This window comes from Palaemon carinicauda, chromosome 4 (assembly GCF_036898095.1).
Source record: "Palaemon carinicauda isolate YSFRI2023 chromosome 4, ASM3689809v2, whole genome shotgun sequence".
NCBI classification, from domain to species: domain Eukaryota; kingdom Metazoa; phylum Arthropoda; class Malacostraca; order Decapoda; family Palaemonidae; genus Palaemon; species Palaemon carinicauda.
Window position 1 is genome coordinate 36,885,419 of NC_090728.1, and position 14,675 is coordinate 36,900,093.

Consider the following 14,675-nt stretch of genomic DNA (forward strand, 5'->3'; position numbering starts at 1 on the left):
TATCACACACTCACACACACACACACACACACACATATATATATATATATATATATATATATATATATATATATATATATATATATATATGTGTGTGTGTGTGTGTGTGTGTGTGTGTGTGTGTAGAAATCACGAAAGCTAACACGTGATGAACATTTTAAAAACAGTAACATCACAACAGATATTTTATAAATACGCTATAAAAAGACTTATGTTAGCCTGTTCAGCATAAAAACGTTTGCCTCAAGTTTGAACTTTTTGAAGTTCTATCGATTTAACTGCCCGATTATGAAGATCATTCCATAACTGGTTCACAGCTGGAATAAAACTTCTAGAATACTGTGTAGTGTTAAGGTTAATGATGGAAAAGGCCTGACTATTAGAATTAACTGCATGCCTAGTATTACGACCGGGATGGAACTGTCCTGGAAGATCTGAATGTAAAAGACGATCAGAGTTATGAAAAACCTTATGCAACATGCACAATGAACTAATTGAAAAACGGTGCCAAAGATTAATATCTAGATCAGCAATAAGAAATTTAATAAACCCTAAGTTCTTGTTCAACAAATTAAGATGAGAATCAGCAGCTGAAGACCAGACAGGAGAACAATACTCGTAACAATATAGAATGAAAGAATTAAAACACTTCTTCAGAAAAGATTCATCATCGAAAATCTTAAAAATACTTTCTCAATAAGTCAATTTTTTGTGCCTTGAAGAAGACACAGACCTAATGAGTTTCTCAAAAGTAAATGTGCTGTTGAGAATCACACCTCAAATTTTAAAAGAGTCATGCAGAGTTAAAGAAACATTATCAGTACTGAGATATGGATGTTGAGGAGCCACTGTCCTTGACCTATTTATAATCATACTTTGAGTTTTGTTAGAATTCAGCTTCATACACCATAATTTGCACCATGCACTAATTTTAGCTTGATCTCTATTAAGGGATTTAGCAATCCCAGATATTGTGACGAGCCGAGAGAGGGTTGTGAACTCAAAGGCAGGATGCAATCAACTGAGTTATATTATTAAGGAACACTCTCCTTTATATACAAAACCTCAAGGCAACAGGACATAACAAGTTCACAAGACAGACAATGTTACAGAGGAAAACCGGAGACATGAATTTTCATGTTCGTTTTAGTGCGAGGGAAGAGCGAAGATACAAGCATAATATATACAAAAGGAATTATGTACAATTGTGTGACACACGGTTGGTACATGGCTCCCCCTCTAAAAATGACATACTGAACATGTTAAATAGGTGCCCTGAATCTGGAGAGGTAGTAGTAAAAACTGTGCCGATTAGCGGCAGTGAGTGGCTGTAGAAGTCGATGGTTGGGGTGCGAGCGAGTGGTGGATGATGGGTGGCTGTGTTGCTGCTCCGGCTCGTCACGGGGTAGGCGAGTGTGTCCTACGGCATTCATAGGCGTGTGTGTCCTACGGCATTCATAGGCCTACGGCATTCATAGGCGTGTGGCCTACGGCATTCATAGGCGTGTCCTACGGCATTCATAGGCCTATGGCGTTCATAGGCGTGTATGTCCTACGGCATTCATAGGCGTGTATGTCCTACAGCATTCACGTCAGCTTTGGTTGAAGTTGAATAGGTGTCCTCTTCGTCACGAGTGGAGGCGTTGATGGAGGTTTTGAAGGTCATGAAGTGGCTGTCCATAAGGGCACGAAGTAGGTTCACCTCACGAGGAGAGCCGTCTGCGGCAGGTTGCAGGCGAGTGATACTGGTCATTTTCCCGAGGGTGAGCGAAGCCCTTTGGTCCCCCAACGGTTGTTGAGAGAGCTGAAAAGGCGTTGCTATACGGGCGGCTAGCGACGGCGAGTACTGCTACAGAAGGTATGCGTTGACGGCGTCATAGTAACGGTGAGAGGTGGAGGAGGGGGGGAGGCGGGAGGAGCAAGTCACTCCGGGGTCACCAATGTGACGAGCCGAGAGAGGGTTGTGAACTCAAAGGCAGGATGCAATCAACTGAGTTATATTATTAAGGAACACTCTCCTTTATATACAAAACCTCAAGGCAACAGGACATAACAAGTTCACAAGACAGACAATGTTACAGAGGAAAACCGGAGACATGAATTTTCATGTTCGTTTTAGTGCGAGGGAAGAGCGAAGATACAAGCATAATATATACAAAAGGAATTATGTACAATTGTGTGACACACGGTTGGTACAATATATATTCAGGATATGGAATTGAGACAAAGAGAGTAGCATCATCTGCATATGCAACAAGCTTGTTTTCTGGGCCAAACAACGTATCGTGAGTATACAGTATGAAAAGTAATGGACCAAGAACAATACCCTGAGGAACACTAGATGTCACATTCCTATATTCACTATGGGGCCCATCAACAATAACTCTTTGCAATCTATTGCTTAAAAATTCAATAATAATCCTAAGAAACGACCCACCCACTCCCAACTATTTGAGTTTGAAAACAAGGGCCTCATGATTATCACGGCCAAAGGCAGCACTAAAATCAAGGCCAATCATACGAACTTCCTGACCACAATCAAGGGATTTCTGTACAGCATTGGAGATTGTAAGGAGGGCATCACATGCCCCAAGGCTTTTACGAAAACCAAACTGCAAACTAGGAAATAGATGATTACCTTCAGCAGACCTATTAAGACGTTTTGCCAAAAGACATTCAAACGCTTTAAATGATATGAGAGTTATGGAAATTTGGCGGTAATCAGTTGAACTTGAGCTGCCACAAACACATTTACATAATGGAGTATCATTACCAATTCTCCAACAAGTGCTAAAAGCTCCTCTTCTTGCTAACTTGCGTCAAATAACAGATAACTTTGAAGCTAAGAAATCTGCAGTTTAAAAAAAAAAAAAAAAAAAAAAAGTGCCATTTGCGTCTACACCTCTATAAGCATCAAGATCCATCAAGAGAGGTTTAATTTCACGAGATCGAAAATCTAAACTAGTTAGTTTAGCCTCAGGAAAACAGAAATGAGGAAGATCAAATTTCTCATTACTCTGTTTACTGTCAAACACATCAGCCAAAAGGGTTGCCTTTTCCTTTGGACAGTGAGTGACAGAGCCATCTGGTTTAAGTAAACGAGGAACTGTTGCATCTATACCGAAGAGTGCAGATTTAAGGGTAGTCCACCACTTATGTCCCTGGGTTGTACCAGAAAAGGTTTCTTTTATGGTTATATTGTATTCTTTCCCAGTTGAAGCATAAACTCTCTGAGCAAAAGCTCTAAGCTGAATATAGTCATTCTAGGTCAAATCTGATCTGTTACCCTTCCAAAGATGATAGGCTTCCTGCTCCTCCAAATAAGCACGTCTACAATCATCGTTGAACCACGGTTTGTCCTTCACTCGGCACCACACGAGAAGGGATGCGCCTATCAATTATGTTGACTAGATTCTTATTCAAAGGGACAACAGGATCAGTACTACTATACAATTGTAACTAACTTAGGCCCAAAAGATCACTGAAAATCCTATTCCAGTCTGCTCGAGATTTCATATAAATTTTACATGAGTATGATACATCAGGGACAGGCTGCTCAGTCTTCACTACTAATGAAATCAAGGCATGAACAGATGTGCCAATTGGAGAACCAACATTACTTGTTATTTATACATGAGATAACATCATTCAACTGTCAGTTTCGTGATGATTCCAGATAAGTCAGATTTTAGAAAAGAGGTTAATACAAGATTAATGGAAAACAGACCAGGGCTTAGGTTTGAATCGTGACCTTTGGTACAGGCAAGTAAGAATGATTCGACAATATTTCTTTGGGTATAGATATTTACCTGAATCCTATTCTCCTGTATAAATACGACATCCTTATATATTTGTTCTCGTTGTAAGACGAAAGTACTAACTCCTATCAAGTATTTTCAGATTTCCTTTTGTGACTATAACATATCTATATCTATATATATATATATATATATATATATATATATATATATATATACATATATATATATATATATATATATGTGTGTGTGTGTGTGTGTGTGTGTATGTACATATTTATATATAGTGTACATGACCCATCAAAAATGACGGCTAAATATTTAGATAAATATTCACACACGCACATACACACACATAGATTCAACCCTTCCCACCCTCCCACTTTCCTAGCAGCAAAACGGAAGTTTCGGCAATTTGTGGGAGAATGTGGTTTCCGAGTGTGGCTCTCGGTGTAAACCCCCCTCACCAGGGTTGGACTACTCCTTCTCCATCCTATCCGAGGGACGGGGAGAGACAAGGTAGTGATACGCTGACTATTACTATAAATGATATTTATTAAGAAAGCAACTGCACGCAAATACATAGAATCTTTGCATGTAATTCACGCACATTCGAGCAATTACAAAATGTGAATATCAAGTGGAATATAGTCAATATTTGGGTGTATAAGAATTTTGAAGAAATGGTTTCACATTCATTTGGATGATCTGCTGTATGCATATCTCTCTTGTGTTAATTACTTTACCTTAATTTGTTTGCGTCGTATCTATATATTTCTTCTTTAATTCTCTTTACTGTTTTCCTCTTGCTTTACACATTGGGATTCGATTCTTAAAATTATTGTTTAGCAAATTAATAAAATTTGGATCGTTTTATATGAATTCATTATTGTGATGATTAGAAATAATGATAACAATAATAAATCTCTTATTTCATTTTTCGAGGCACTGCTGTTCCCAAGAGAATGTTCCAAGGCTTCATGATAACGCTAAAAAATAACAAACATAATATCTGCCACTTACTTAACACAACGCTTATTTTCAAACAACTGCTGCGTACTTGTACTTTGATGTACTTTATCCAAAATGTTACAGATTCATCCTTGGGTCATATCTAATACGACTACTCATTTTGGTCAAAATCTTTGCAGTGGTTTTTGTGTAAAGTTGTTCACAATCAAACAAATAAATAAACTAAACAGACAGGGTGGATACATACCCTTCGCAAAATCTTCGATTTTGGCGAATGCAAAAATCCCTTTGAAGGTAGCTTGCTTTTACAGTAAGGGACGATAGAATGGTTTCTCTTTATCAATGATGCTTCCACTTGATATTATGGTAAGTTTGATTCGTCAAATAAACTTACAATACTTGGAAAGTTTTGAAAAGAAAATAGCAATTTCAATGTATGCTGTTATCGCAGTCATTGAACTGATAACTGAGGAAAGATGGTCTGCATGAGAAGTAGTTATTAGCTGACTTGAAGGAAAAGAGAGAAGGATTTGGAATTGCTTGCTAAAGTTACTGTATTTTGTTGGTTAGCGAAAGATTACTAATGTTACCGAAATCACCGGTTTCATCGCAACCGGAGTAATTCAGTGGTAAACCAGTTCGCAAAAAAAAAAAATACTGGTAAACTGGATCTCATCAATAGCATCTCAGAAAAGTCAATGATAGATAATGGACTTTAAGTATTCGGTATTATTTATTTACTGATCGTCTCCTTCCTCGTTAACACCTTTTGGAAAACCTCCCATTTATTTGCAGTCTTATTAGGATCCTCGCTAAACATTACGATTTTTTGGCATTGGTGCTCAAATTACTTCCTGTGGCAAACAGGTGTTTAATTTGGTGCAGGAATGGTTCAATTGGTGCGTAAAGATATCTTAATACTGTCATCAGGTATTAAGCTTTCCAGGTAGTTTGGAATATATAAAAAATCCACTAATACTATGGCCAAAGGGGGTACTTTTCAAGAAAATGGATAAATGGTGTCCTGCAAAGAACTGTCCTTGGCTCAACCTCCTCGAAGGCAATAGGCGAACTTCTATTGATTCTCTTTAGTCATTTATTAATATGCTCTCTCTCTCTCTCTCTCTCTCTCTCTCTCTCTCTCTCTCTCTCTCTCTCTCTCTCTCTCTCTCTCTCTCTCTCTTTTTCATAGCTAGAAAAGAGATTCTGATTCAAAAGTAACAGATTGATTAAAGATCAAAACACATGCAGAAATCAATTCATTCAAAGTGGTGCACATCCTTTTCTATAAATTGGATCCTTCTCTGGTTACGGCTCATTTTTCTTTTGTATACACATACACCGAATTGTCTGGCCTATCCTTTATACATTTTCCTCCTTCCTAATACACCTAAACAACACTAGGATGACTGCAAAACTCTTCTTCACTTTAGGATTTAACTATACTGCAATGTAATTGTTCAGTAGTTACTTTCCTCTTGGTAAGGGTAGAAGAAACTCTTTAACTATGGCAAGCAGCTCTTCTATGAGAAGGACACTCCAAAATCAAATCATTGTTCTCTATAATTTGGTATTGCCATAGCCTTTGTACCATGATTTTCCACTGTATTGGGTTAAAGTTCTCTTGCTTGAGGATACACTCAGACACACTATTCTATCTGTTTCTTTATTCCTTTTCCTCACTGGGCTATTCCCATGTTGGAGCCATTGGCTTTATAGCATCCTACTTTTCCAACTAGGGTTGTAGCTTCGCTAATAATGATAATAACAATAATGATAATAATAAAGGCAATTATGGAATATGCACTATAGACAAGAAGAAATTAGTGTGTGACTCAGACTACCTAAGAAATTCTAAGTCTAATTTTCTTACGAAGAAGATGGAATAGAAGTAACAGAATGCCCTACTGTGCAGGAACAGAAAACTGGATGAAGGCTGCATGAAATGACAAAGGGGAATTCGTATTGTAATGTCAGGAAGTGGTAAATCGACGCATATGCAACGTTAAAGGAAAATGACATCTTTAATCCTATAAAAAGAGGCAAAAGGAGATAGACTTAACAAAGGATTTGGTTTACTTCTCAAGACATTGTTGTTTTAATGTTGCCATTAATTAGCCTGTTATCATTAGATATGCAATCCAGGTTCAATGGTTAAAATGTAATCATCCACAACTGACACTGGATCACAAAACAGACGAGAGTGATAGAATTAAGATACAACTGCATCATAAGAAGAAAGATAAACATTCGTAAGCATGAAACCTTACTCGAAGAATATCTTTCCTTTTTTCTTTAAGACCCCTCTGAGTTTAACTTATGATTTCTCGCAAGTACCAATAACTTACGGGAAAACTTACGAGAAAATGGGTATTTGGTAGCTCACTCTTCAGACACAGAAGGTGTTTGATTGGTATTTGGTGTTATTTGCATTAAGGTGCAAATCTTTACGTTACGTTTGGGAAATTTTCAGCGTTGGTCAAGAAAGTCATTCTGAAATTCATGAACAGAGAGTGAAAAGAGCTGAAACAATCAGTTGTAATGTGACTATAACAATATGCTACTGGAAACTGAAGAATTACTTATTGTCAAACAGCATTATAAAAGTATATTTTTCCCATTAAAAAATAAAAAGTTTTGGAAGTAAAATGATTGCACCATTGTGAACTGAAAAACTGCGTACGTAAAGATGAATCACGTGGACTTAGAAACACATAGGAAAATTTCTCGAAGTTCATACTATTGTCTAATACGGACGAATTCTTCTTGAATAATGTAATTTTTTTTAATAGACGAAACATATTTCTATTGGTTAAGAAACTACATGTCAATAACTTTTATTCTATTTGAAAAGGAGTAAGTGTACATAGTTATGGGAAAATGCTGACCATTAGATATAGATTTTGCATGAGTTATAACGATAAATAACCAAAAGAAACAAAAAGAAAGAAAAAAAAACCTTCGCCTGGAGAGCATTGTGGAAAGAAGTCTTGTTCATATGTAATGAAACCGTAAGATGTTCCGATTTTCTTTTCTCAAATTTGGATATCTGTAACTAAACAAATTACCTCCTTGACCAAAGGTCCTTTCTGCACTTTTACCACTAAATAAGTAAACAAGTACTTCTATATCTATTACAAATGAAAAACGATGAAAATATCATAAAAGACCAAATTTCAATACCTCTACTTTTAGAGAATAAGACAGGCTTCTCTTCTATTAATTACCAAAGAAGAAAAACATCACCCCTCAGATTGATTGATTTGATCCCACGCTCCTTAACATCTTTATGTTGTATTTTTAGTTTAAGGAAGAAATTTTTCCAAAATATGAGAAAATTTCACGTCTTGGACATTTCTTACTGAAAAGGAAAGATTATTTTTTTCTAGCATGCTTCTCGATAACTTTTGCAGCTCTCACTTTCTTTTCTTTCAACCTCCCTGCTCTTATTTCTCGGTTAATTCTTTTAGAAGCTATTTTCATTTTCTTCTTAAACCCTTACCACTCGGCTTTATCATGTCCTACCCTTCAGGGTTTTTTCATAGAGTTCGTAAGGATTTTGGCTATTGAAGGTAAACAAGGCTCCACGTTTGAAAACAAAATATAAAAGGTGAAATATCGAAATAAAATTCTTAATTTCAGCCATGAGCATCTCACGTGAACAAGTAGAACATCACTAAGTAGAATATCCGATAAGATGGTTAATAGAAGCTACTAAAAGACCTTGCAACAAACTGCTCTGACTTTTTTCATCTTTTGCTCTAATAGTAAAGCTTTGCATTCATCATTCCACTTGGAAACCTGTACCGGGTCGGTTTACCCTAATGTTGCAGCTCTCAAATGGTTGAAATATTCAAATCGCTATGTAACTTGTTTAAATGCCCTGGATTCGATTCCTCAATCTCTTGTACTAGTGTACCCTAGCCGTTCAAAATGACGTCTAGATGTTCGTCAAAAGAAATTCGGCCAAGAAGCGCAACGGCAGGAGGAGAGGAACTGGCCAAACGAATATTCTGAGGAAAGCGTTTGTTGCCCTTCATCGGGACCCCTAAAAGATTGATACGCAATCGGGACGTCAAAACGAAAGTTAGCTTACGGGAAGAGTAGGAACGGGGTACCTTCACACGCGCACACACGTATATATATATATATATATATATATATATATATATATATATATATATATATATATATATATATATATATATATATATATATATATGTATATATATATATATATATATATATACATATATATATATATATATATATATATACATATATATATATATATATATATATATATATATATATATATATATACATATATATATATATATATATATATATATATATATATTTCCCGTAAGCTAACTTTCTTTTAGGGGTCCTGATGAAGGGCAACAAACGCTTTCCTCAGAGTATTCGTTTGGCCAGTTCCTCTCCTCCTGCCGTTGCGCTTCTTGGCCGAATTTCTTTGGACGAACATCTTGAAGGCGTTTCATGATGACGGAACCCAATTGAACCATTGATCCCTTTGCAATTAAAATATCTTTTTTATAATGACCGTAAGAGGTCTCGTGTCTCAAATTGCCTTTCCTGATGATGATGATTTAGATTGACCCGCCTATATACAAGGCGGACCACTGGCCCTTGTGTTGGCAGCCCGTAAGGGGAAGAGAGCGTTGGTTGTATCTTTTAAAAGCTGTTACTTGTGTTGGATGACACGAACACTGATGACAGACAAATGATGATGAGTCTGACACAAAATGACGACCGAAACTGGAGCCCGAAGTTCAAACCCGGGGCGCAGTAAACCAAAAATCTCCGATCCCAAACCCGTTCCTTCGTCGGTCCGAGATAATTATTTTTCTTATAATGACGTGCTAACATGAAGACGTCCAATTGGAGTGTCTCTCCTTAGAATTTCTTCCTTTTAGAGGAAAGAAAAAATTACTTCAGATTGAAGAGTTTTAGCTTTCTCTTGTCCTTCAATATTCTCTACTTTTGTGCAGTTTCCGCCTTAGTCTGCACAATCTTTAGTTTTGGATCTTCAACATTATGGAATTTGCTTTCTTATTTCAAATCCGCACAATCGAAAATTGATCAACAAATAATAATTAGTTCTCCTTTTCGGATTCTTTATTTCTTCTCTCCCGTTCTCCTTCCTGTCTCCCTCTTCTTCCTGTATTTTCTGTCCGAATCCTTTCAAATAAATTCATTATTTTTCTTGAAGATTCTTGTTTAGCTTTTCATAAATGCCCTCCTGATTCCACTTGTCGTTGATTCATTTCAGACGATGTATTTTGGTTTTCTTCCAAAGTCGCAGACTCAATAATTCTCATTACTTTCACCAAAACATTTTCTGCATCGCCCAAATCGTTTTTCCTTTTTAATGGCCTCAGAGGCAAGTCGGTGATAAAATCTTGCAAATTTGGGTTGATCAATAAATCGATTAAAACCATCTTTATACCTTTTCTAACATTCCTACTTAAGACGAATGACAATTTGAATCTGATTTGGAAATGCACCAGTATTCCATATTTCTCCTTTCAGAAAGACTAAGAATCTTTGGGAGCTCTGATAGGAAAGCATTCAACTTATCTATTGATGAAGAAAACCAAATTGGAGTCGAACAACGAGTTAGAAGAATTTTGAAGACTTTCGGATTTGGTCCTTCAATGTTCTCTACTTCTGTGCAGTTTCCGCCTTATTCTGCATAATCTTTATTTTTGGATCTTCAACATTATGGGCTATACTTACTCACTTCAAATCCGCACAATCGTAAACTGATCAACAAATAATAACTAGATCTTCTTTTCGGATACTTTATTTCTTCTCTCCCGTTCTCCTTCCTGTCTCTCTCTTCTTCCTGCATTTTCTGTCCGAATCCTTTCAAATAAATCAGTTATTAGTCTTCAAGATTCTTGTTTTGCTTTTCATGACTGCCTTCCTGATTCCACTTGTTGTTGATCCCTTTCTTCCTAGAAGAAAGAAGTCTTCAGAAAAAAAATCTTGGAGACTTCTTCTTTCTCTCCATGAGGAAGAAGTCTTCAAAACAAGAATCTTGAAGACTTCTTCTTGCTCATGGAGAGAAAGAAGAAGTCTTCAAGATTCTTGTTTTGCTTTTCATGACTGTCTTCCTGATTCCACTTGTCATTGATCCCTTTCTTCTTAGAAGAAAGAAGTCTTCAAAACAAGAATTTTGAAGACTTCTTCTTTCTCTCCATGAGGAAGAAGAAGTCTTCAAAACAAGAATCTTGAAGACTTCTTCTTCCTCACGGAGAGAAAGAAGAAGTCTTCAAGACTCTTGTTTTGCTTTTCATAACTGCCTTCCTGATTCCACTTGTCTTTGATCCCTTTCTTCTTAAACAAAAAAAAGTCTTCAATACAAGAATCTTGAAGACTTCTTGCTCATAGAGAGAAAGAAGAAGTCTTCAAGATTCTTGTTCTGCTTTTCATGACTGCCTTCCTGATTCCACTTGTTGTTGATTCCTTTCTTCTTAGAAGAAAGAAGTCTTCAAAACAACAATCTTGAAGACTTCTTCTTTCTCTACATGAGGAAGAAGAAGTCTTCAAAACAAGAATCTTAAAGACTTCTTCTTGCTCATGGAGAGAAAGAAGAAGTCTTCAAGATTCTTGTTTTGCTTTTCATGACTGTCTTCCTGATTCCACTTGTCATTGATCCCTTTCTTCTTAGAAGAAAGAAGTCTTCAAAACAAGAATTTTGAAGACTTCTTCTTTCTCTCCATGAGGAAGAAGAAGTCTTCAAAACAAGAATCTTGAAGACTTCTTCTTCCTCACGGAGAGAAAGAAGAAGTCTTCAAGACTCTTGTTTTGCTTTTCATAACTGCCTTCCTGATTCCACTTGTCTTTGATCCCTTTCTTCTTAAACAAAAAAAAAGTCTTCAATACAAGAATCTTGAAGACTTCTTGCTCATAGAGAGAAAGAAGAAGTCTTCAAGATTCTTGTTCTGCTTTTCATGACTGCCTTCCTGATTCCACTTGTTGTTGATTCCTTTCTTCTTAGAAGAAAGAAGTCTTCAAAACAACAATCTTGAAGACTTCTTCTTTCTCTACATGAGGAAGAAGAAGTCTTCAAAACAAGAATCTTAAAGACTTCTTCTTCATGGAGAGAAAGAAGTCTTCAAGATTCTCGTTTTGCTTTTCATTACTGTCTCCCTGCTTCCATTCTTCGTATTTCTTAAAAATAAGCTAGATACAGGAACTCTCTATTGTTGGATGGGTGGGGCTCCCCCCTTCCTGCTGGTAGGGCGGGGCTCCCCCCTTCCCGCTGGAAGGGAGGGGCTCCCCCCTTCCCGCTGGCAGGGCAGGGCTCCCCCCTCCCCGCTGGCAGGGCGGGGCTCCCCCCTTCCCGCTGGCAGGGCGGGGCACCCCCCTTCCCGCTGGCAGGGAGGGGCTCCCCCCTTCCCGCTGGCAGGGCGGGGCTCCCCCTTCCCGCTGGCAGGGCGGGGCTCCCCCTTTCCCGCTGGCAGGGCGGGGCTCCCCCCTTCCCGCTGGCAGGGCGGGGCTCCCCCCTTCCCGCTGGCAGGGCGGGGCTCCTCCCTTCCCGCTGGCAGGGCGGGGCTCCCCCCTTCCCGCTGGCCGGGTGGGGCTCTCCCCTTCCCGCTGGCAGGGCGGGGCTCCTCCCTTCCCGTTGGCAGGGCGGGGCTCCCCCCTTCCCGCAGGCAGGGCGGGGCTCCTCCCTTCCCGCTGGCAGGGCGGGGCTCCCCCCTTCCCGCTGGCAGGGCAGGGCTTCCCCCTTCCCGCTGGCAATGCGGGGCTCCCCCCTTCCCGCTGGCAGGGTGGGGCTCCCCCTTCCCCCTGGCAGGGCGGGGCTCCCCCTTTCCCCTGGCAGGGCGGGGCTCCGCCCTTCCCAATGGCAGGGCGGGGCTCCCCCCTTTCAGCTGGCAGGTCAGGGCTCCCCCTTCCCACTGGCAGGGCGGGGCTCTCCCCTTCCCGTTGGCAGGGTGGGGTTCCCCCCTTCCCGTTGGTGGGGCGTGCTCCCCCCTTCCCGCTGGCAGGGAGGGATTCAACCCTTACCGCTGGCAGGGTGGGGCTCCAGCGTTCCTGCTGGCCCGACGGGGCTCCCCCTTTCCGGCTGGCATGGCAGAGTTCCCCGTTAAAAATCTAAGAAATACTATAATTATATATATATATATATATATATATATATATATATATATATATATATGTATATATATATATATATGTATATATATCACACACACACACACACACGCACACATATATATATATATATATATATATATATATATATGTATATATATCACACACACACACACACACATATATATATATATATATATATATATATATATATATATATCTCATATATATATCATATATATACATATATATATATATATATACATATATATATATATATATATATATATATATATATATATATATATATGTATATGTATATATATATATATATATATATACATATACATATATATATATATATATATATATATATATTCAAATAAGCCATATATTTTTAAAACATTAATGTCTGGATTCTCTTAACGACCTTGGGATCAGAGCCCCATGTGAAATCACACAAAGACAACAGCTTTTGACTGGCCGGGAGTTGAACTCTGGTCCAGGAAACTTGTATGAACATTGACATACCACTTGGCCAAGTGGTAGGTCAATGTTCATACAAGTTTCCTGGACCCGGATTCGACTCCTGGCCAGTCAGAAGCTGTTGTCTTTGTGTGATTTCGCCTGTGGCTCTGATTCCGAGGTCGTTAAGAGAATCCAGACATTAATGTATCAAAAATATATGGCTTATTTGAATATGAAAAACACGTCTAAATGTGCAAAATTTATCTTATATATATATATATATATATATATATATATATATATATATATATATATATATATATATATATATATGTGTGTGTGTGTGTGTGTGAGCGTGTGTGTGCGTGTGTGTATATAAGATATATATATATATATATATATATATATATATATATATATATATATATATATATATTTATATATAATATATGTATATATATATACATGTATATATACATATAAATGTATATATATATATATATATATATATATATATATATATATATACACAGATATATCTGCATATACATATATATACAAACAGTTATCGTACAGTTAGGAGAATTGGGAGTAGCCTACTAGACACAGATCCCGATATAGCAGGGATAAATTTACCCTCAAAGGGCATATGACAAGCAATAATCTTGAAAAAAAAATCAGAATCTTGATGATGTAATTTTCAGCACAGTTTGAGGGCTCTATTATGGTTGGTTCTTCAGGTTGTTTTCTCCGGTAGTATGGCGGAAATCTCGAACTGGAGTTTTTAATCTTCTTAGGAATGGGTTCAGTCATACGAGGGACTAATTTCAGGCCATCATCTTTACAGAATCCAAATTCTTCCAAATAGATTCCAACTGTGCTTTGAACTGATCCAGTTCCATATCAGACACCAGCTGGTCAAAGATGTCTCAATCGCCATAAAACATTGTTCCTTCTGGTTGATCCTTAACCACATCACTATTACTGATTACTGAAACTGAATACTGTACTGCTGCTAAATTCTCATTTACATCTTCTAATAAGCTGTCCAAAAACCAGGGTAATAAAACTAGAAAAATAAACCCATGTACCGTAAAAAAAGAAACTATACAATACGAACTGAAAAGGCTAAGCTAAAAAGGGAGAAAAACATTACTTATAACCTTGAAATTAAGTTCTTTAAAGCGCACCCAACCCTTGCCCCATAGGTACCATATTCTAGATAGCTTTTGTGCATTTGTTTACGAACTCTGGCCCAAAATTAGTTCTTATTCAAATATAATTGTTTTATTTATTGAAATCCTAGGTTTCTTGTTCCTTAAAAATGGCGTGACTTTCTTCTTTTTT